At 47.2% G+C, this 20,417-nt stretch overlaps 1 long non-coding RNA gene across 2 annotated transcripts; it reads right to left on the minus strand.

Moving 5' to 3' along the window:
- On the minus strand, positions 1-4,819 carry LOC139076672 (uncharacterized). Of its 2 annotated transcripts, none has more exons than XR_011528509.1 (3): positions 4,688-4,819; positions 3,085-3,295; positions 1-116 (listed from the first exon to the last, which is right to left on the minus strand). It is a non-coding gene; the product is annotated as an uncharacterized lncRNA (long non-coding RNA). The 2 variants fall into 2 exon arrangements; XR_011528510.1 differs by lacking the exon at positions 1-116 and adding an exon at positions 719-1,752.
- Between the last annotated feature and the right edge of the window lie 15,598 nt (positions 4,820-20,417).

The following is a 20,417-nucleotide window of genomic DNA, read 5'->3' on the forward strand; positions in this document are numbered from 1 at the left end:
CTCTGCTGGGTCTCACATGAATGTTAGACGCTGAACTTGGAAGTGACACAATCCATTGGCCAGAACAGAACGCTACTGAACCAAAAAGATCCAGGAAGTACAATTCCATCAGGTGTCTGGAAGACGGAGAGTGAGAAGCACTTGGTGAGCAGCAGCAATGATTACCACATGCAGCAAGTAACTGTTTCTCTAGTTTGAACGCTAGGAATGGCTGCTGGAGAGCCAGTCAGCGCATACTATCGTATCAGAGAAATCAGAAGCCTAGGAAGAGAGAGGGACTTCCCGGAACTTTTTGCAATGTTCTATTAGCTGAGAATTATTGACTATTCTGCTAAAGGAGCCTGAAGATCAGGGTCTCTATTTATGTGCACCAATGATTGCAGATGTCTTTTAAGTTTTAAATGAAAAAGCACATAGAGCACCTGAATTTCGTTCTCTTCATTTGATGAGATCTGCCAATGTGCATTAAAAAACCCCTTCGATGAATGGAGGCACCGTATGAAATCAAAATTGGTCAGCTAAGACCTAATACAGTGTCAATCTTATTATAAATTGTTTGTTGTTTCAAAATAATTTTAAGAAACTTAGATCAAATAAGACTTTATGGGAGTACTTACTCTTGGTCATTCAATCTCACAATGTGGGAAGATTATGCAAACATTGGTGTATCATTTAGGATTAGTTCCGACTGCATAAAACAAAAACTTTAAAAATCATGACTTAGATAATATAGAAGTAGTTTATTTCTCTTACACATAACAGAAGTGCAGAGATAGGATACTTTGGATTGATATGCCGGCTCCACAAAGAACCTGGGGGTCCAGGCTCCTTCTAGTCACCACTGCCTTCCTTAGAGTGCGACTCTGGCCCTCATAGTACAAAATGGCTGGTAGAGCTCCAGCCACCCTATCCATATTCTAGGCAGCAGAATGTGGGAAAGGAAAGAGTGAGCAAAGTGTTTACATCAGCTGTCTATTAAGATACTTTCTCAGGGTCACACAAAACACTTCCACTTAATTTCACTGGCTAGGAATTTGTCATATGGCCACACACAATTTTGGTGGGTCTGGGAAATATAAATATAGCCTTTTAGCTGGGTAAATTTTATCATCCCCCTAAAAACCTGGTGGTCCTAAGACTAAGGAAAACGAGAAGGCCACTAGCACTTTGCCCTAATTTGGCTGCTTGAGTCACGAATGAGCACAGACTCTGGGAAACAGCTGGCAGGCTTGCTTTGCCAGCTTCACTATCTCACAGCGAGATTTTAGAGAGTCCAGTCACTTTCTAACTGGGGTCTGGAAATAGTCCTAAACATTGCCAGCTAACTTTTAAAACCGAAATGTAATGAGCCCCCAGAGAAGACTTTGATTCCAGAGCTGTTTAAGGATGCTCCAAGTCAGATGTCCAGACGCGCAGGGCCCATTTCCTGTTGTTTACAACACATGCACACATTCCTGCCTGTTGCAGTCTGGATACAGTTCATCCTCATCTTCAGAAATAGAAGCCTCCTCTGCCTGCCCCCTCCTCCCATTTTATAAACCAGTCAGTCTATTGGACACTCTAGCAAAATTTCCTGCATTGGTTTGCTTAGTAAATTACAGCTCCGGCTCAGTTTGATGTGAGAAGTAGCAAACCATCCTGTGTTACTTTTTGCCTTCATGTAAAGAAATCACCAGGAACAGCGGAAGAATCAGATGATAGGTTCCTTTTATGATCCTTTGCTTAGCCTCCGGCGTTTCGAGTACAGGTTACCTATGGGCAAAGCTGTACAGGGTCAGCAGGACACCGGGCCTGCCTTCTCCCCATCCCTAGCCCGGGTTTGAAGATTCTCAGCATGTACCTTGCAACACTGCATCCTACTCAGGGCAGCTGAGAAGCTGCAAGGGAGCAAAATGGACCTGTGTTCTGGTCTCCCTCCTTTCTAGCTTCCTTGGGTCTGTACTGCATTTGAATAAGCCCCCATGCCCCAGAGAACAGGAAGACACGATGTGGTTTATCCCGAACGGAAAGTAACCAAATCCAATAATTGAGCTGTTAACTAAACCATTGCTAGGAAAGAGACTTATCATTGCTTCCTAAAGGAAAAAAGAAACAACAACTTTAAAACCAACTTAAAATTTCTACCACCCATGAAATCACATGTTTTAGTTCCCGTCAAGTCCTCTGAGGCAGTGTTTTTTTCCTTGGAGGGCACTACGAAGCAGCAGCGTCCAGAGGGAGCCCTCCTGTGGGGCGGGCCTCGAGCTTTATTTGACTCCCTGTCTCCATCCTTACCACCACTCTCTACCTGCCCTGCTCTCTGTGCCTCAGTCACAGCAAGGTCGTCCCCCTCTGGGCATTTGCAGGAACTGCCCCTTCATCAACTCTGCTCTTTGCTCAGCTCTTCAATGGCTGGTCACTTCTCATTATTCGGTTCCAGTTTAATGCCATCTCCTCTAAGAAGACTTTCTGCTCATCCAGTCTAAAGCAGCCTGACCCCACCCCTCTCTATCTGCCACCCTGTTTCGTTTTTATCACAGCATAGACTGTCGTCTAATAGTTTCTTGTTTATTTACTTCTTATTGTCTGGCCTGCCTCCATCAGGGTGGCGGCTTCCAGGGTCAGCCTAGCGCCTCATCATATCTGGCAAAAGAGTCTGCCTCACTGGTGTTCAGCGTAGGGCAGAGTCTCTCAACCTCGGCACTCTCGACATGCGGGGCCACGTAACTCCGCGTGTGGGGAGCTGTCCTGTGCACTGAGGATGTTTAACAACATCTCTGGCCTCTACCCATTCGATGCCTTCTACTTGTGGCGACCAAAAATGTCTTCAGACGTTGCCAAATGTCCCTGGGGAAGAAGCTGGCCTGCAGTGGAGGAGCACTGGATTCGGCTGCTGGCTGTCTTGTTGCCGCTTGGACGTTCGCAAGGCAACTCAGACAGTCACAACAGCTGTGAGCTGCTGAACGCCTACGGGTACTGGGCACTTTTCTGCGGGTTTTACATTTAATCGTTACAACAACCCTTACAACAGGCACTAGTTATCCACATTTTACAGATAGGGAAACTGAGGCACAGAGTGATTGATAAACTTGTCTAAGTTCTTACCGTTAGTAAGTGGTGAAGCCGAGAATTCAAACTGGACAACAGGCTCCAGAAGTCTGTGCTAACAGGAGTGGACAAAGCTGTGGCCTCTCACGGTCCTGCCTCTGGTGGCCGAGACTGGACATCAGAAGGTCTCATCCCCCAGCCCACGCAGTCATGCATTCGGAGTGAACATGGGCAAGTGACAGCTTTCCTCTCCAAGCCTCAGTTACCTCTGTGAATAATAACAACAATATTAATAATCATAATAAATTTCCACGCAGGGTTGCTTTAGGAATTGATTGCAATAGCTTATGTGAAAATACTCAGCCTGGTTTCTGGCGCATAGTGAGTCCTGAATTCGTCTCTCCTTCATTTCCCTTGGCTCCAAGCTCCAAGCATTGAAAGCAGGTCATAAAGACCCGGGTCAGACAAACCTGTTGGGAAACCTAATCTTTAGGCAATCTGCAGGGTCTGTTGGTGCTGACCAGGAGGGGAAAGCAGTCCCCCAGAAACAGCCTGCCATGCTGGCTTCTCCTCCTCCTCGGCTAATGACCAGCAGCACAAACCATCAGCACTTTCCCATTAAGTCAAATGGGGCTTTTAAATCTGTGCTGATTAGATGCCTGGGGGCCTGGCTGACAAGCAGCCTCCCGCTCCATTTCTCGATGTGAGTCAGTGAATTAATTGCCTGAGCTATTGTTTTCTAACATGGCCAATTAAATGAGTTTTTGGGTGACTAACATGAGCCTCTCTGCCAGCAGGGGGCCTCCTTTGCTAACATAATTGAGTTGTGATGTCAGGCTGGCGGGGAGAGCCCCACCAGAAACTGGGTACCTTTGAAAAGTTCCCTGAGAACAGGGGTTCTAAATTTGGAGGCCACCGATCTCTACAGATAGAATTCTGTGAACTTGGACAGGGAAAAAAACTACGTGTTTCTTTTCACTCACCTCAGCTGAACTTTAGGATTTTCTTTAATTATGAATGTGTACAACCAATCACGGGTATTTGTAGATCCCGCTACAGCGGCTGCAGAGATCTTGAAATACCATTTATGTCCCTCAGGACATCAAAGTTGCAGCAGCTGGAGGACCTGCTGTAGATCTTGTTATTTGATACATTAATAAGAAGCACATAGAGACCTTATCACAAATTTGTTGTTTTTGTTGTCGGTATTTTAATAACTGTCTTTGGATACCATTAGTTTGGTTTGCAATCTTACGTATTTTGCTTAATTTAAAAACTTATTCTTTTTTTTTAGAAAACAAGATTTTATTTTTCCTTTTTCTCCCAAATTCCCCCCCCACCAGTACATAGCTGTGTATTTTTAGTTGTGAGTCCTTCTAGTTGTGGCACGTGGGACACCGCCTCAGCGTGGCCTGATGAGCGGTGCCATGTCCGCGTCCAGGATTTGAACCGTGAAACCCTGGGTCACCGAAGCGGAGCACGTGAACTTAACCATTCAGCCATGGGGCCGGCCCCGAAAACCCTATTCTGAGAAGAGGCCCATGGGCTTCACCAAAGTGTCCAAAGGGTTCATGGTACAAGAAAAGGGTAAGAACACCTGGCGGAGAGGCTGGTCCTTGAGGGGGGTCTTTATACATAGTCATTTTGAGTCATGACTCACCTCTTGCCCTCCGAACTTTTCCAGTGATATATACAGGTGCCACACATATCAAAACTCTTAGCTACGATGCTCGGCAGTGCACAGTTTACAACACCAGAATGAAATTTTGCTGTATCCAGGACTGTGTTCACTGAATTCTAGAACATCCAGGATGCCAGGACTGTGTTCACTGAATTCTAGAACATCCAGGATGCCTGTCCTCCTGGCCGTGGGCAGGAAGGGGCCTAGCTTTCCCAGCTGCCTTCGACTTCACATTTTTGTTATGCCTGGTTCACTTCCAGGGCTCAGGAATCTTCTGAAATCAGAGGAGTCTTTCTCCACACTCAGCAGTGAGATTCCGCTGCTTTCAGTGAAAAGCCCTCAGCACCCTGGCAGTGTAGCTTCCGGGATCAGTTCCCTCCCTACTCACATAAGAAACATTCTGAAATAACTATTGAGAAGGGGAGGAGGAAGTAGGCACTTGGAGTGTTTCCTTCCCCAGATTCTTCTGTTTTTTTCTCCACTCCGGGGAGATGGCTGGACTGGGCCAGGCTGAGGAGTCGAGTGCTCATGGCCAATGCTGATGGCTTATCCCAGGCTTGGCCTCCAGGGGCACAGTCGATGACTGTCACCTTAGCGCTTTCTCTCTACTTTCTGAGGCTCCTATTTCTCTCTGCTGCCCGTTCCCCTACTACTCCTCAGGGCTACCCTTTCACTCCCAAATCAAACCTTTCTCTTCGCTCTCTAGAAACACAACGATGACCCTCAAAGCAGTAATAATAACCAAAACCAATAACCACCCCCTTTATTTATTAAAGAGCTACACGTAATGTGCAAGTATTGTACGAGGCGCTTCTCATTTACCACCCCCTAACCAGCGATCATGGGTTGATAGTGCCCCCCCCCCATTCATGTCCACCTAGAACCTCAGAATTTGACCTTATTTGGAAATAGGGTCTTTGCAGATTTATTAGTTAAGGGTTGAGATGAGATCATCTGAATTAAGATTGGCCCTAAATCTAATGATTGATGTCCTTATAAAAAAGGAGAGGACGCAGAGACGCAGAGAGAAGGCCATGTGATGATGAGGCAGAAATTGAAGTGATGCTGCTGTGAGCCAGGGAATGCCCGGGGCCACCAGAAGCTGGAAGAGGCAAGGACGGATTCTTCCCAAGAAACCTCAGAGGGAAGCCAGCCCTGCTGATACTTTGATTTCAGACTTCCAGCCTCCAGAACTAGGAGAGAAAGAGTTTCTGTCATTTTAAGCCACCTCGTTTGCAGGACTTTGTTTCAACAGCCACAGGAAACTAACCCCAGCCTGCGAGATGGGTATTATTACCCCCATTTGTTACATGAAGAAATTCGGGCTCAAAGAGGCTTAGTACCTGCATAGATTTGCACAGCTGGTGGAGAACCTGGGATCTGAACCCCTCTCTAAGAAACCCCTAAGGCCTTCCACTGTCCTTTCAGTAATACGGGATTCGATGAGTTATCAACACTGATAATTGATGAAAGCAATTCATTTTCAAGTTTGAGGTGGACACTGGGCAGAAGATCTGGTAGGTGCATTGTAAAGAGGAGCATAGAAGCCTGTCTTCTCCTAGGCTGTCTCGGGAGGGAAGGGGAGAAACAGGAGCAGCTCTCCACCCTCTTTCTGCTGAGCTATTCTTGGAGTAACTTAGGTGGACCCTGGACCCTCCCCTGGGAAGCTTTGCTCTCCTCCTTTCACTGTTGTTCCTATCCAAACTATTGTAGGGGGCTCTACAGATGTTCAGATGAGGACCAAAGACCTCTCTCTGAGGCAAGCCCCTTGTGAGTACAGCAAACCCTCTATTTCCCTGCAGATTAGGGTCCAAAATGCTAGAAGGAACTTTTTTATGAGCCCACAGTGGCACTATAAAAGTGCAGGCTGAAGTCATCTGTTGGCCAGACTGTTGAACAGAGAGGGGTGCTGTCGCCCAGCTGTGCAATTTTTTCATGGGGACATTTCTAAGAAAATGGGTATCTGTCCCTATGAAGTCACTCCATTTCTGAGGCTCTTGGAGGTTTTGCTGTATTCCTCGTACCAGGCCCCGGAGTGTGGTGTGAAGTTCCCTGGGACGTTAGACGCCTGTGGACCCCAGAAGGTGGTAGCATGGTGCGTGCTGGCCTGGGACTTGTTACGGTGATGCTACCAGGATTCAACGGTGTCGGGTCACTTGACTGAGGGGCTGGCAGTTTATCAATGTCCCTATCCCTGGCTTGTCTAGAGTTACAAGGTTATACACTGACAGGAGAGTTTTTATTTAAAAAAGAGGATTTCTGAGACAAGATCAGTTTTAGTCTTAGCAGCCCTGATACTGTCACTTTGGGTAAAACTCATCACAAGTTCAAATCCAGCTTAGCTCTTACCAGGTGGGTGTCCTCAGGCTAGTCCTCGAGCTTCCCCGGACTCTGGATCTTTCCGCTGTGAAAATACTAACCCATCTCAAAGGCTTGTGGGAGACTGAAAATTTAAAAATCAAACAGGATATAAAAATGGGAAAGAGCAAAGTAATAAAAAATGTGTGTTATCCCCTTCATAATTTAATATTGAGGGTTATGGTCAGATGCGGATGTGGCCACAGATCTACTTACCAAAGGCAAGAAATAGATTATCTTAAATGAATTTTTTTTTAAAGCTGTCGATCCTCTTCCTTGTATTTCGCATCTAATTCTAGCAGGCGGGTAGAAAGGGGGAGTAATGACTTGGGTTGAGTGGGCCATTTTTGTACTTGTGTGCCAGATTTGCTGTTCTGGACCTCATGAGATGAGGGGTCTGTACACACGGAAGAGGAGTCTTTCTCTAGTCGCGTTTTAGCCAGGACCTGGGGCTCTTTTGCAGTGGGATCCTAGTGTCTTGCAGAAACGGCCTTCAATGTCAGCTGGTCCCACCTCCTCACCTGACAGGAAACGGAGGCCAGAGAGTCATAGCCTCTTTAGGCTTCATTTTCCTCATGTGCAGAATGGGAGTGACAGTCCTTACCCCAGAGGGTTTTTGTGTTTTAAGGCCGTGAAAAGGTACCTGGCATGTGATGAGCCTCATGTAAATGTCTGAGAAGCAGCATGGCTTGGTAATGAAGAGACAGTCAGATTTCTGGGTTCTTACTCTGGTCTTCCCCTTCCTGTTTTGTGACCTTGGGTGAATTAGCTGAAGTCCCTATTCCTTCATAGAACTGTTGCAAGAATTAAATTAGTTAATATATGTAAAACCCTTAGTGCCTGACACATGAGTGCCATACAGAAATTAATTCTTACTATTGTTATTTTAAAAGAGATTATGTGGTTTATATACTATTGCCTACTTAGTGGCAGAGGCGGAAATAGAGTAAAAAAGTTGGCTCCCAATTGTGCGTGTACCCTCCACCAAACCAACGCTCCTCTCCCAGGGAGCTAGTTACACAGGAGCACAGGGTCCATTTCTAACTTCTTTGAGGCCACTTCTGACTCCTATGATTACGATAAAGCTGCGTTGTTTATTTCATCCACCGGGATGGTAGAATGCAGCACAGCTTAATCAATAAGCTGTAAATAAGGTTCATCGATAAGCTGTTTGCATGCCCCTGGGACTGAGGAAGAAGCTTGGCCACTTGACTCCCTTAGGGAGAGCCAAAGGGAGGCCGAAAGGTGGAAGGAAGTGGATGAACTAGCGGCTTCCTGTTCCTGTCTGGGTTGCCCAGCGATGGCCCTTCACCCTGACTCTTCTCCAGAGGCAGTGAATTCCAGTCTGCAGTTTTCCCAGCCTCCACAGGCACACCCTGTCAGAGATCGGAATCTGTCCCCTGAAAGTCTGAGCACCAGCACCCGCCAAGCTCCCTTCCAAGCTCCTAGAACTTAGTGACCCCAACCTGCTCCCTTCGTGCCCAGCCCGGGTGGATGCTGCTGTGCACAGTTCCTGCCTCTCTGACACTTCAGTGCCCTCTTTCTGCCATTTCTTCTTTAATACCTAGTTAAAAATTCTTTGGGTTAAATTCTCACTGTTAAAATAATTGGGGTGGTTTATTTCTCCTAACGGAGACTCTGGCTGATACACAAGTGAATATGCATTTACAAAGATAAAAATAATACACAAATGGAAAGTCCTCTATCGCCTCCTGCCCTCCTCAGGCCACACTGGATGTGGGCATGCAAATTAGGTCTCCTGTGAGTGTCCAAGTTACTTCGTTCCTTCATTCCCTTGCTGTCTGTTAGTTACTCCATTCCCTAGAGGAAATCACAGTTATCAGCAGGAGTCTGTCCCTCCAGAACTTTAAAAAATACGTTGATATACATATATGTATGCAGTCTTATATTGTAGAGGATGATCACTTATGGAAAACAAAAGGAAATAATGTGGTATAGATATAATTATACTTAGCATTTTAAAGTCCTTTTTCTCTCTTCTAGGAAAAGAGATTTCTTTCATTTTCAAACCTTAGTTAGAATTAGATCCCGGTTCTCTCCTTTTAATTTGTTCCTGCTTCTTTTCACCAGTCAAAATGCCACACTCTCCCCTCAACTCTTTCATTTTTTTCTTTGCTGTTGACATAACTGATGCTAGGAACGCAGTAAGTGCACAATAAATGGTGGCTATTATTATTACCACGACAGAACCTCACTGCCTGGTTCTCCTTGAAAACCAAGCCCCAGGATAATAAGGTGTGAGAGCTCATTATAAGACGCTTGTGTATACTGATTATAAGGTGAGAACCCTAACTCGTTTTTAAACCATTACCAAACAGTGCAGTGAGAGGTATTAAGGAAAAACACAAAACCTGCAAGATGTTATTCTTGCCTTTACATTTCTTATGATCTAGCTGGGTACCTCTGCCTGGTGTTTAAACAATGTCAGACGAGGAAGAGTTCAGAAGGGGAAGAAATCACTTTCAAGTGGAGAAGCCAGCAAGGACTTCACAGAGGAAACGGAATTTGGGCTGAGTCTGGAAGGATGGCTTGGACTTGAAATAACAGAAGAGAAAAGCCAGAGAGAGTAATAAGAGGTCTGACCAATGTGATCTGGATCCTCCGTCACAGGGAAACAAGCTCCTTTCTGCACCACAGAGCAGGATTACACAGAGTCCACCATGAGGTGGAGCCGAGAAGGAAACGTCAATTTCTCCAGCCTAGGGTGGCATGATTCCATACTGCCATGTCCGAGATGCTGTAAAATTCATTTTCTTCTTTCTTCCACCTTGCCACAGTTCTGACAGTTACTTCCCTGTCCCTCTTTCCCGTTCAACACTGCTCAAGGACCCTCTCCCCAACCCAAAATCCCCAAACTCTCCTCCAACAAACAAAGAGGCAGGAAAAAATTTTTAATTTATATTTTTATTCACCTGAATCTGCAGACCCTGGGCTTACATTGAAAGTCAAGCAGCCCTGTTGCATTATCATTTGTAATCCCTTTAGATTTTTCCTTAACATCTCAATGAAATTCTCTCATAAATCCCCTTCCTTGCTGACCAAGTGCTGTGCAGTTGCTGATTTTGCAAGATACGCGTTAATGTAAAGTATGTCTCCTTTGAGTCTCTTTATCAGCTGGTTGCTCTCTGCTCCACCTTCTCCATATTTATGTCCTTATCAGAGCTACACACAGTATTTCAGATGAGCCTCACTGTTCCCCCTGCCATGCTGGAATATTGACTGTAATCCGATAGCCTATCTTGGACTTGGTTTGAGCGACTCTTTTTCTCATTGTGGTTAAAATGGCTTGCCTTGTAAATGCCAGAATATATTTTTTGCAGATTAGGGTTTTTACAAAGACTGGTGTCAAATGCTTTCCAGAAAGGTGTTTAAATTATTTGGATAGGCTGCATCTTCCATCAACATTTTCCTTTGCAGTTTAACCTCACAGGTTTGCAGGACACTTTCCCCACTGAAAATTTGTGCAGATTTCTTTGTAATTAAACATAACTTTCTTAGCGCTTCTTGTATTCAAGCTGCGGCTTAGAGCTTCACAACACTTTCCCCTGCTGTTGAAATCTTGAAGTCCATGGTCTCCCAGATCTTTTTTAAAAGCCTCTTTTCACAGAGAAGAAGCCTTCACAGCTTCTGTCCTATTCAGCTGTTGCCACTGATAATTTCAAAGACATATGCACAGGCTCTGCTCTGCATCAGGCAGCTGTTCGGTGGGTGCTGGCTGTTTGTGTTGGAGTTTGGGGCTCCGTATCTCCTTTCAAGCTCCCGCTTGCATGTTGGATCGCCTGAGAAAGGTTTGGTGCTTTCCCGGGGAGCGTTCAATACCGTAATCATTTTTTCATTTCAAGTTCCTTCGAGGCTAATTCACTTAACTGTTCTGACGCCTTCTCTGTGTCTAAATTCACATTTCTGCAATACAGTTTTGGCATTTATTTCATATGAGTAGAGCACATTTCACTTCTGTCTCATCCTTATCATTTCTCTCCACTTAATTTATCTAGGCACATGCCCCCCACTCCCATCCTTCCAGACCAAAGACCTAAAACCTCAGTTTTGCTGTTCTAGTGCTTGGACCAATGTCATGATGATTTATAAAGCACTTATTCCAGCATCGTGGGCCATTGATGCCACCCATTTAGCACCTTCTGCATTGCTCACCTGGGCTTGCCTATTGATTAAGGCCACTACCAGCTGCAGCTCGCTCCACATGTTCCATCCAGCAAGCCCTGGTTTATCAGCCAGTCATTTATGATGAGCATCATTTCAGTCATCATTGCACGATGTGCCTCTGGCACTTTTTTGATTCACATTCATAGACTGCAGTCACCCATAATTAAATCCTGTCGCTGTTGCATGAATTATTTTATCTAGTCATATTTAATTCACCTCTTTCTTCTTTTGGAAATCTGTAGATCTTTTGTCTATTCTGAAGCTCGAGCTACATCGGTTACACATTCTGGCCTTTGAATACTTTGTGCTAGCCATCATGCCAGGAATGAAAAGCAACCTGTTACCAATCTAGTTTCCTCCTTTATTTCTCCTGTGGTACCCAGGGGTTTTCAGATCCCTGCAATTCACCTGAAGACGGTAAGTGTTACTCTAGACCAGTGGTTCTCAACCAGGATTGTTTTGTCTCCCAGGCACATTTGGCAATTTCTGGAGACAGTTTTGGTTCTTTACAACTGGAGGTGGTGTACTATTGGCGTCTAGTGCATAAAGGCCAGAAATGCTGCCAAACATCCTACAATGCACATGACAGCTCCTTACAGCAAGAGTTATTCAGTCCCAAATTTCAATTGTATTGAGACTGAGAAAGCCTGCACCAGACCATATGATTCTAGGTGGACTTAAATATGGTAATGACATATCTCTACATGCACCTTCCTAGATCCTTGGTACCTGTTCTCTGGGTTCAGGCACCATCAGACAATCCTTTGATAACGTATTGGTTTTCAAGTTCGGTTTTTAGGATTACGCATAGGTTGAAGTTGTGTGTGAGGAGCCCACATTTGCTCTTAATCCTTGCTAGCTTCTTAATCTGACCGGAAAAGAAATAACACAACCAGCCAGTGTACATTTCACTCACAAATATTTTTTGAGTGCCTGTTCCGACAGGCACAGTGCTAGGTGCTGGGGAATAACCATGAATAACACTGGTGTGCTTCTTGCGTCCTCGGAACTTGCAGTCTAGCGAAGAAGACTGACAAAACTGAGAAAAGCATTATGAAGAAAACAGAGAGCGGTGATACAGAATAATGGGAGGGAGGGAGAGGAGAGCACGGGAACCGGTTCTTAGTTTAGATGGGGAGGTCGGAGGAGACCTCTCGGAGGAGGTGACCTTCTGGCCAAGGAGTTTCCAGTCACGCAGAAGCAGAGGTGGAGGGGAGGATGCATGCAAAGGACGCTAGGCCAGACAGGCTCAGTGTGTGGGAGGGACCAGTGTGGCCACCCCACAGGGAGCAATGAGCAAATGGGACTATGCAAGGGCAGAGAGAAAGGGGAGGGCCACCCCATGCAGGTCCTTTAGAGCCATGGAAAACAGTGGATTTTATTCAAAGGGACCTGGGTCCTCCCCCACCCACACAACCCCCGCCAGCCCTTCCTCCCCTCATTCTTTAACTGCAGTTTCCTTGATCGTAGGTAAATGAGACACGCCAGTGCCTCTTCCAACCTACAGAGAGATTCTGAAGCTGCCTCGCTTTGGGGGCCTTGGCAGGCAGCGACACGGTCGGCTTAACAGATCTTCCAGGCTGGCGTGTGGAACACACAGCGGGAGATGGGAGACGGTGGGGAAGCGGCTCGAACCCGCTGGGGCAGCATCTGGGCTCGGGCCAGGCTGGTGATGTGGCGTTGGAGGAAGAAGGTGGCTTTGAGAAATCGATCTGAATGTCTTGCCTATAGATTGAATTTGGAGGAAGTTGAGGAAAATGTGGAATCATCTCAAGGCCTGTCCCACAAAACCACTCATGAGGGCATGAAAGGACTCCGGGTCACCTACTGACGGCAAACATCCGTCCAGAGGCCCCCTAAGTCCCCGCTTCTGGATCTCTCCGGCGAGTTATGCCTGAAGGTGGAGGAGAAGAGAAGAGGCAGGAATTCACTTGGTCATTAATTCCGACCAAGTGACCTCCATGGACCTGGGCCAGGGAGGTGGGACTCAAGGAGGAAGAGGCACAGAGGGCTGGGAAAGAGGAGCTGGAGGTCAGAGCAGCGCAAAGACCCTGACTGTAGCTCTCTATATCCCGGGGACTGCGGCCAGCCCCAGGGGACAGTCCCCAGCTTCCTTCAAAGACAAAGACTCTGTCTCTGTTTCTCCTCATTTCTCAGACTTAGCTTACAGAGGAGATGCGTTGGGAGAGACAGCGAGCTGGGGGAAGCACTGGCCCTGCCTGCCATCTGTCGGGAAGACGAGAGCCACGGGCCCAGCAACGACCTCTGGGTTCTCCACCTTGCTCTGGATGGTGGGACATCCTACCTCTCTCCTTTCTAGAATGCTCGGCACGTATCTCACTCAGTAACCCACAGAAAAATTCATGCAGATCATTCCATTTATATTCCCCATAATTTAAGTAAGCCAGCAAGGGGTCAGAGCTCTCTCTAAAGGATAAATTCTTCTGTACTCAGAGACCAAGTGTTTTTGGCCTGAAAGGCCTAAAATATATCTACTTGTACTTAGAACAAAAGAGAACCTACCTCAATCCCAGACTGAAGTCTGGGAGTGCACTTTGCTCTGAGCTCTGGGGAGTCAGCTCTTGCCTACCTCGGGTAATTTAAACATGACCTTTCCAAACGTTTTCATCCCGAGACAATGGTTGCAATCTCTTTCACCAGAGGAACAGAGCTCTTTCATTGTTTTCTTTATTGTTTCGGAGATGTGTGAGGCTTCCTATGTGCTCAGAGTCGTCCTTTGGAAATCAAGTCAGACCATTCCCGTCGGTGTTACACTCTTCACATCCAGACGAGGATTCTTGTTCTTCCTTGGCTCCAATCTTACCTGGAACCTGTGTAAACATCTTTAAACCCTTTCCTGAGCCCACTCTACCAGGCTCGGTTTCTTGGTCCACCTGAGCCAAGGTGTAACAGGTATCAGCATGAAGGGGTGGGGGGAGGGGTAGCTGCAGGTTCTGTCAAGGGGCCTCTTCTCCCTGGATTCCAAAGTCAGGACTCATTGAGAAGCGCGTCCACTAGACTCTGGCCTATCCACAGGAGTTCTTTGGAAAACAACCAAAACAATTGCCCCCAATCTCTCTATTTCTGTCTCTAACTCTGTCTATCTCTATCTGTATCAACTCTATCTGTCTCTATCTCTATATATCTCTCTCTCTCTCTCTATCACTATTAATGTAGGCACATATGGCAATAAATATACGTCCCTTAATTGGTGCACAGAGTGTGTAGGTAAAATGGAGCAAAACAAGTGCTTTTTAAACCACAATGACCTGAATCCACTCTGTTCCTAAGGGACTGCACTATTTCTCTGGGAGTAGCTTGCCCTCTGTTTATTGAAAGGTAAGTGTCCCTGTTCTCCTCCCGTTCAGCCCCCTCCCACTGCTGCCCTGTCTGGTTTGAAGGGGCAGGAAGAGAGCATTAAGCTGCTCTCCAAAACAAATGAGAGGAAGAGCAAAGGGAAAGGAGAGGGGTTGACAAATGTCACCAGTGGAAAATCAGCGATGGCAGGGTGGCGGTGGAGGTCACTAACGGACTTTTCAGGACAGGAATGTTTAATATTGAAGTTTCAAGCTGTTTGTTTCCTAGAGCTGTAGTGTAAACACACTGTTCTTCCCTGGCTGCCTCTGCTCCATCCCAACCGATGCTGTCAACACGTCAAGAAGTTCTGCTCTGTCCTCAAATGCCTAGTCGGGTGGTGTTTGGGGCCAATGAGAAGGAGAAAGCTGGGTCTCTCATCTGGGTCATGTTGGAGCAGAAAATCAAGAACAGCTGTGTGAGAAGAGATGTGAATGAGACTGAAAATTTGCAGGAGCAGCATGTTAAAGCCAGAAGCGCGCTTGAGAACACGACACCAGGAGTTCACAAACATCCTGAGGAAGGTGTCGGACTTTTGCAGGAAAGGGAGTTCCTCTCAGCTCGATGTAAATCTGAAAGAATGGATAGCTCGGCTGCTATCTGAGTCCCTTAACATTCAAAGGACTGTGCAGGTAGGACCAGATACCTCAAGAATGCACACGTAACTTGACAGGTGAAGCACATCTGAGTCATTTATTCATTGTTCAATAAATATAGAGCAAATGCTATGTACCAGACCCAGTGGCCACATGATAGTGAACAGGACAGACACGGTCCTTGACTTTACGGAGGTGAAATTAGTGTGGGAGGAGTGGAGGAAAAGGTGGGGAGAAATGATAAACATTTAAACAAAATAAATGGTCAAAATAATTATAGATCCTATTCAATGTTAACTCTGGGAGGACTGTAATAGAAAATACCAAGGTGGGCTATTTCAGGTAGGATAGCCAATGAGGTCTCTTGAGAAAGTGACATTTAATCTGAAACCAAAGGCTGAGAAAGAACTTTCCATGTAGAGAGCACCTGAGGAAACCCTAGGGAGAACACCCTAGGCAAAAACAACAGTGAGTGCAAAGGCCCTGTGGTAGAAAGAGACTGGACATTTCCAGGAATTCAGAGTAAACCAGTGACAAAACTTAATGAGAAGACTTGAAAGGGTATGAAATGAGGTTAAAGACTCAGACAATGGCCATTCTAGGTTTTGTAGGCCAAAGAGTGGAGTTCATATTTCCTTTTAAGCCCAGGGGGAGGTCTCTGAAGGAATTTAAGCAAAGCAGAAATACCATCTGGTGCTGTAAAGAGAACAGATTGGCCGGGAGCTAAAGTGGAAGCGGCAAGGAAAAAGAAAGGCTATTTCAGACCTCCAGGGAGAGATGGTCAGAACGGCCGCTGTGCAGTGGAAAAGTGTGGCCGGTGGGGAAGATGGTTTGGATGCATAGTTAAACAGACTTGCCAATGGATTGGATGTGGGGCCTGAGAGGAATTAGGGAAATCATTCCTTCAACAACTAAGTGCTGAGTGCCTGCGGTGCCCCTATTCTACTTGCCTGGGACGCATCCACGGTAGAAAAGGCCAAGATCTCTTCCCTTGTGAGCTTACACTCCGCGGGGATCACAGGCTTGAGCAACTAGCTGAGTAGAACTGCTATGCCTTTGTCGTGGTTGAGGAAAGCTGAGGGAGAAGGAGGGGATCCAGGGAATCCACAGCTCCATTTTGGCCATTTGAAAACACCTATGAAGATATCCAAGGGAGAATTCTAGTAGTGAGCTGAGTCTGGAGAAGAGAAGTCTGAGGAATAGTAATGAATTGAGGAGTAACCAGTATACAAATGGTATTTAAAGAGATCTAAGCCCACAAGAATGGACGAGACATATGAGGTCCCTGAAGATACGGTATAAAAAGGAAGAAAATGAGGTTCTGGGCTGAGCAGTGAGCCGCTCCAGTATGCAGGGGTTGGCTAGAAGAGGACGTGCTAGCAAAGGGGATGAAGAGAGTGCGATCAGTGAGTAGAGAAGAAAACCAGTGGACAGCGGTGTTATGGAAGAGAGAGAGGAAAAGCTTAAAAAAGGATGGTGTCCACTTCTCTGGCGGCCGGTGTTAGGTCGGGCAGGATGAAGACAGAAAACATTCCCCTGGATCTGTCAGCATGGAGATGGTTGGAGGTCTTGATAACAATAGTGTCAGCAGGGAGAAGGGAATGGAAGCCAGATCGGATCGTGTTGTGGAGGGAAAGAGGGCGAGGAAGAGGAGACAGAAATGGGATGGTGGTTGGGGGATGATGTCGGGTGAGGAGAGGGTCTCTGTTTTGTTTTGCTTGTTTATTAGTTGGGAAACGATAAAGTAGGTTTGTGTGGCATTGGGAACGATCCGGTCCAGAGGGAAGCATTGAGAATGAAGAGGAGAGAGGGGATAACTGAAGGAGAGGGGATAACGTGAAGGACTGGGACCTGAGCCCAAGCGGTGGGCTGGCTGTAGGGCTCCCGGCATGGGGCAGAAGGAGGCAGGAGGTCAGGCGGATGCAGGTCTCGCCAAGTTTGTCTTACTGAGGGAGCAAGTCAGGACCAGGAGCAAGCTCTTTCATTTCCACCACTCTAAGCCTCGTGCGTTACCTGCACTCAGTGTGGCCAGGCTCCTCTGGCCACTGTTAATATCGCCCACCAAGAGGCAGAGGAAAAGGGAATAGGGGTTTGAACTGCAAACAGATGCAACAGTCAAGGAGGAAGTTTCTGGGGTTCCGGTCTCTCCATTTAGTCCTGCATTCTGCTCTGATCCAAGAGAAGATTTTGCTCACTGGGGGGGTGTTCCGGAGGGCCCTCGGAATCAGGGGACATTCCACCACAGGACGGCATGTTTCACAGCTGCGGACTGACTCGCACCCTGGACTGGCCAGGCCCAGGTCTTCTGGGCTAAGATATTGCTTAGCTGATGAGCAGTTTTGGGGGAGGAGAAATGAAAGCCTTCCTCCCTCGGTCTCTCTGGGGCCGGGAGAACCTGACAAGGGCCGGGCACTGTTGAGAAAAGACATTCTGTGACTGGTGAGCAAAGAACTGGGTAAGCGTGGGGCTCAACCAGAGAGCTGGGAATAGCAAGAGAGCGGAAGTGTTGCTTGGGGCAGTGCGGATGGGCGAGGATTATTAGATACGGCACGTTTTCCTGGGCAGGTCCCGCGTATGCTTCCGTGTCTCCAGCAGGGGAGCAGGGGAGATGGAAGGAAACTGCAGCTTGTGTACCTGACTGGGCCAGACCTGGTCTAGGATTTTATTCGTATTATCTTATCCAAGTCCCACAGCAATCCTGTGAGCTATTTCTCCCTCCCTTTCACATCACAGGTAGGAAAGCTGAGGCTCAGAGAGTTACTGTGCTTAAGATCATGTAACTAATAAATAACAGCTCTGGAATTTTAATCTGGATCTACCTGGCTCCACGCCCCACGCCATCCTGGGCCTTCTGGGAGCGGGAAGTGGTGGAGAGGACGGATCAGTGAGAGTTGTTCTGGTAGAAGAGTGACCAGCCAGGCGATTTGGGCTCGCATTCAGCCTGGGCAGCAGCTTTGCTCACACTCCTAGGGGTTTGCGACGTGGTCTTTCCTTTCGTAACTGCTGTGTGACCACGTTCAGAAGACTTTCCTCAAGGGGCCCGCAGGACGTCTTTGACTTCTCCGGGCTGATCAGGAGGGAGGAGGTCAGACTCTCATGGAGAGACTCATTTACGGAAAACAGATCCCGTGCTCTTTCTTTGTCCCCCTTTCCCTCTCCTCAACACCCTCCCCCTCCCAACTCTGCCAGGCTGGGTTGATGGGATTTGGACCCCCCTCCCTCGCCCCCCGAGGTCTGCATTAAAGCCCTCCCAGGCCCCATTCAGCCAAACGGAACCTCGGCGAGTTCCCATGCAGAGCACATCCTCCGTGTTTACATGGTGAATAGTTTATGATTTGCTCTACATCTGATCAGGCAGAGTCAACTACCAAAACTGCTGATCCGTGGAAACTTCACAGCCTTTCTGGGCATAATAACGGCTACCGCCACAGCTCATTCAAAGAGAGAAATAGCCTTTGATGAGCAGTGCAAGGACAAATTAAGACGTGACTCTCACCCCGTGTCTAGGTAGCATCCCGCTGCTACAGGCTTTACTTGAAAAGAAATGGGGCTGGGGAGCTGGGGAGCCTTCTGCACACCCTCCTAAACAGCGAAGCACAGGATGTACAGGTGCCGCTTTCCAGTGTATCAGAAGCAAAGAGAAGCTGTTGCTAAGGCAACATGTTCTGTTATCTCTTCTCTTCCAACCTGTGGCAGAGTTGGCTAATTGTTCCTAAGTTTCCATTATCTACTTCTTCTTTAGTAATGGAATCCATAATTTTTAGTTGGTGGGGAGTGGAACCTGATTGACAGAAATAAATTCTACATTTCCCAGCCGCTTGCATTTGGATGTGGCCATGTGTCTAAGTTTTGGACAATGAGATGAAAGTAGAACTACCCTGTATAACTTCTGAGAACTATCCTTAAAGGGAGAAGTATATACTTTCTTCTTCTTCTTTCCTGCTGTCTGGAATGTGGATGTGATGACTGGAGCTTGAGCAACTATCTTGAGCCATGAGGTGGAAACTATTTTTCAGAATGACAGATAGAAGGAGCTTGAGTCCCTAAAGTTTGTGGCAGTAAGATGGCAGCCTGGACTGCCACTATATGAGCCATTGATATTTTCTGGCACTTGTAGTCAGACCTAATCTCTTAGGGTACCTTCAGATGCCCCTATTGCCCCTGGAAAGCCACATATCTCACTAAAACAGCCTTACCAAAGTGGGAGCAGCAACCGCCTTGGCACTGTTAGCAGCAGTGATGTCAGCGGCCCTGCGAAGCTCTGCTACCTTTAATGACTTTCCGCCACCTGTCGTCTAGTGTGGGAAATCCCATTTCATTTTATTTCTTTAGCTCAGTGATGTTCAAGTTCCTACTCTTTGTGGCTTTTTGATCAAACTTTGCATCCACATTTTTAAAAGCCTGCAGGATATCTCCACGTGGGTTTCTCACCAGCTCCCCAAACGTGACACATCTAAAACCAAACTGCTTGATTCTCTCTCTCTGAATGACCCTTAGACCTGGGAGAGAGCAGCTCTGGGGGGGCCTCGTTCCCCCCTTCCCCAGCTGTGCCAGGCCCCACGGGGCAAGACGTCCATGGGTCAGGGCGACGTCCCCACTGAAAGCCCACATCCCCCTTTTTAGACAACGTCCACCGAGGTATCCAGAACCCCAGAACTCCCTGTCCAGGCAGCCCCGGGCCTGCCTCCAGGGCCTGTGCAGGCATCCTGCCTGAGTTGGTCGTGCCGAGGATGGGGTGGGCAAAGGGAAGCTGGCTGAGGGAGTGTGGACGGAATTTGGGCATGAGAGCTGGGATGTCCACACATGTCCTTGCAAGACCCTTGCCCTTCTGGAGCAAAGCCAGGTCAGAGAGAAAAGCAGGTTGTGTGGCGGTTTGGGGCAAGATTTGGGGCTTGCTTCCGTGTTCTGGCATAAAACTCTGAGGAGTCCAATACATTAAATTTTCAACCTGGGCTTCAAGGACACAATAAAGGTGTATTTGTCAAGGTAGGACAATAGAACATGTTTTATTTAACAGTTGGTTGGCTTAATGTATGACTTTAAAACATTTAGACACGGACCTCATTCGTACTTCCACCTGGGGGCCCAGGTGCGCCCTGTGACACTGCCTGGGACACAAGGGCCTGCTGCCCCAGGGAGGGAGTCAGGGATACCAGCTGAGCTGGGGGTGGGGCCTGACCAGTCAGATGCTCCGACCGGTGACCAAGAGCAAGCCC

The sequence above is a fragment of the Equus przewalskii genome, chromosome 17 (genome assembly GCF_037783145.1).
Source record: "Equus przewalskii isolate Varuska chromosome 17, EquPr2, whole genome shotgun sequence".
Classification (NCBI taxonomy): domain Eukaryota; kingdom Metazoa; phylum Chordata; class Mammalia; order Perissodactyla; family Equidae; genus Equus; species Equus przewalskii.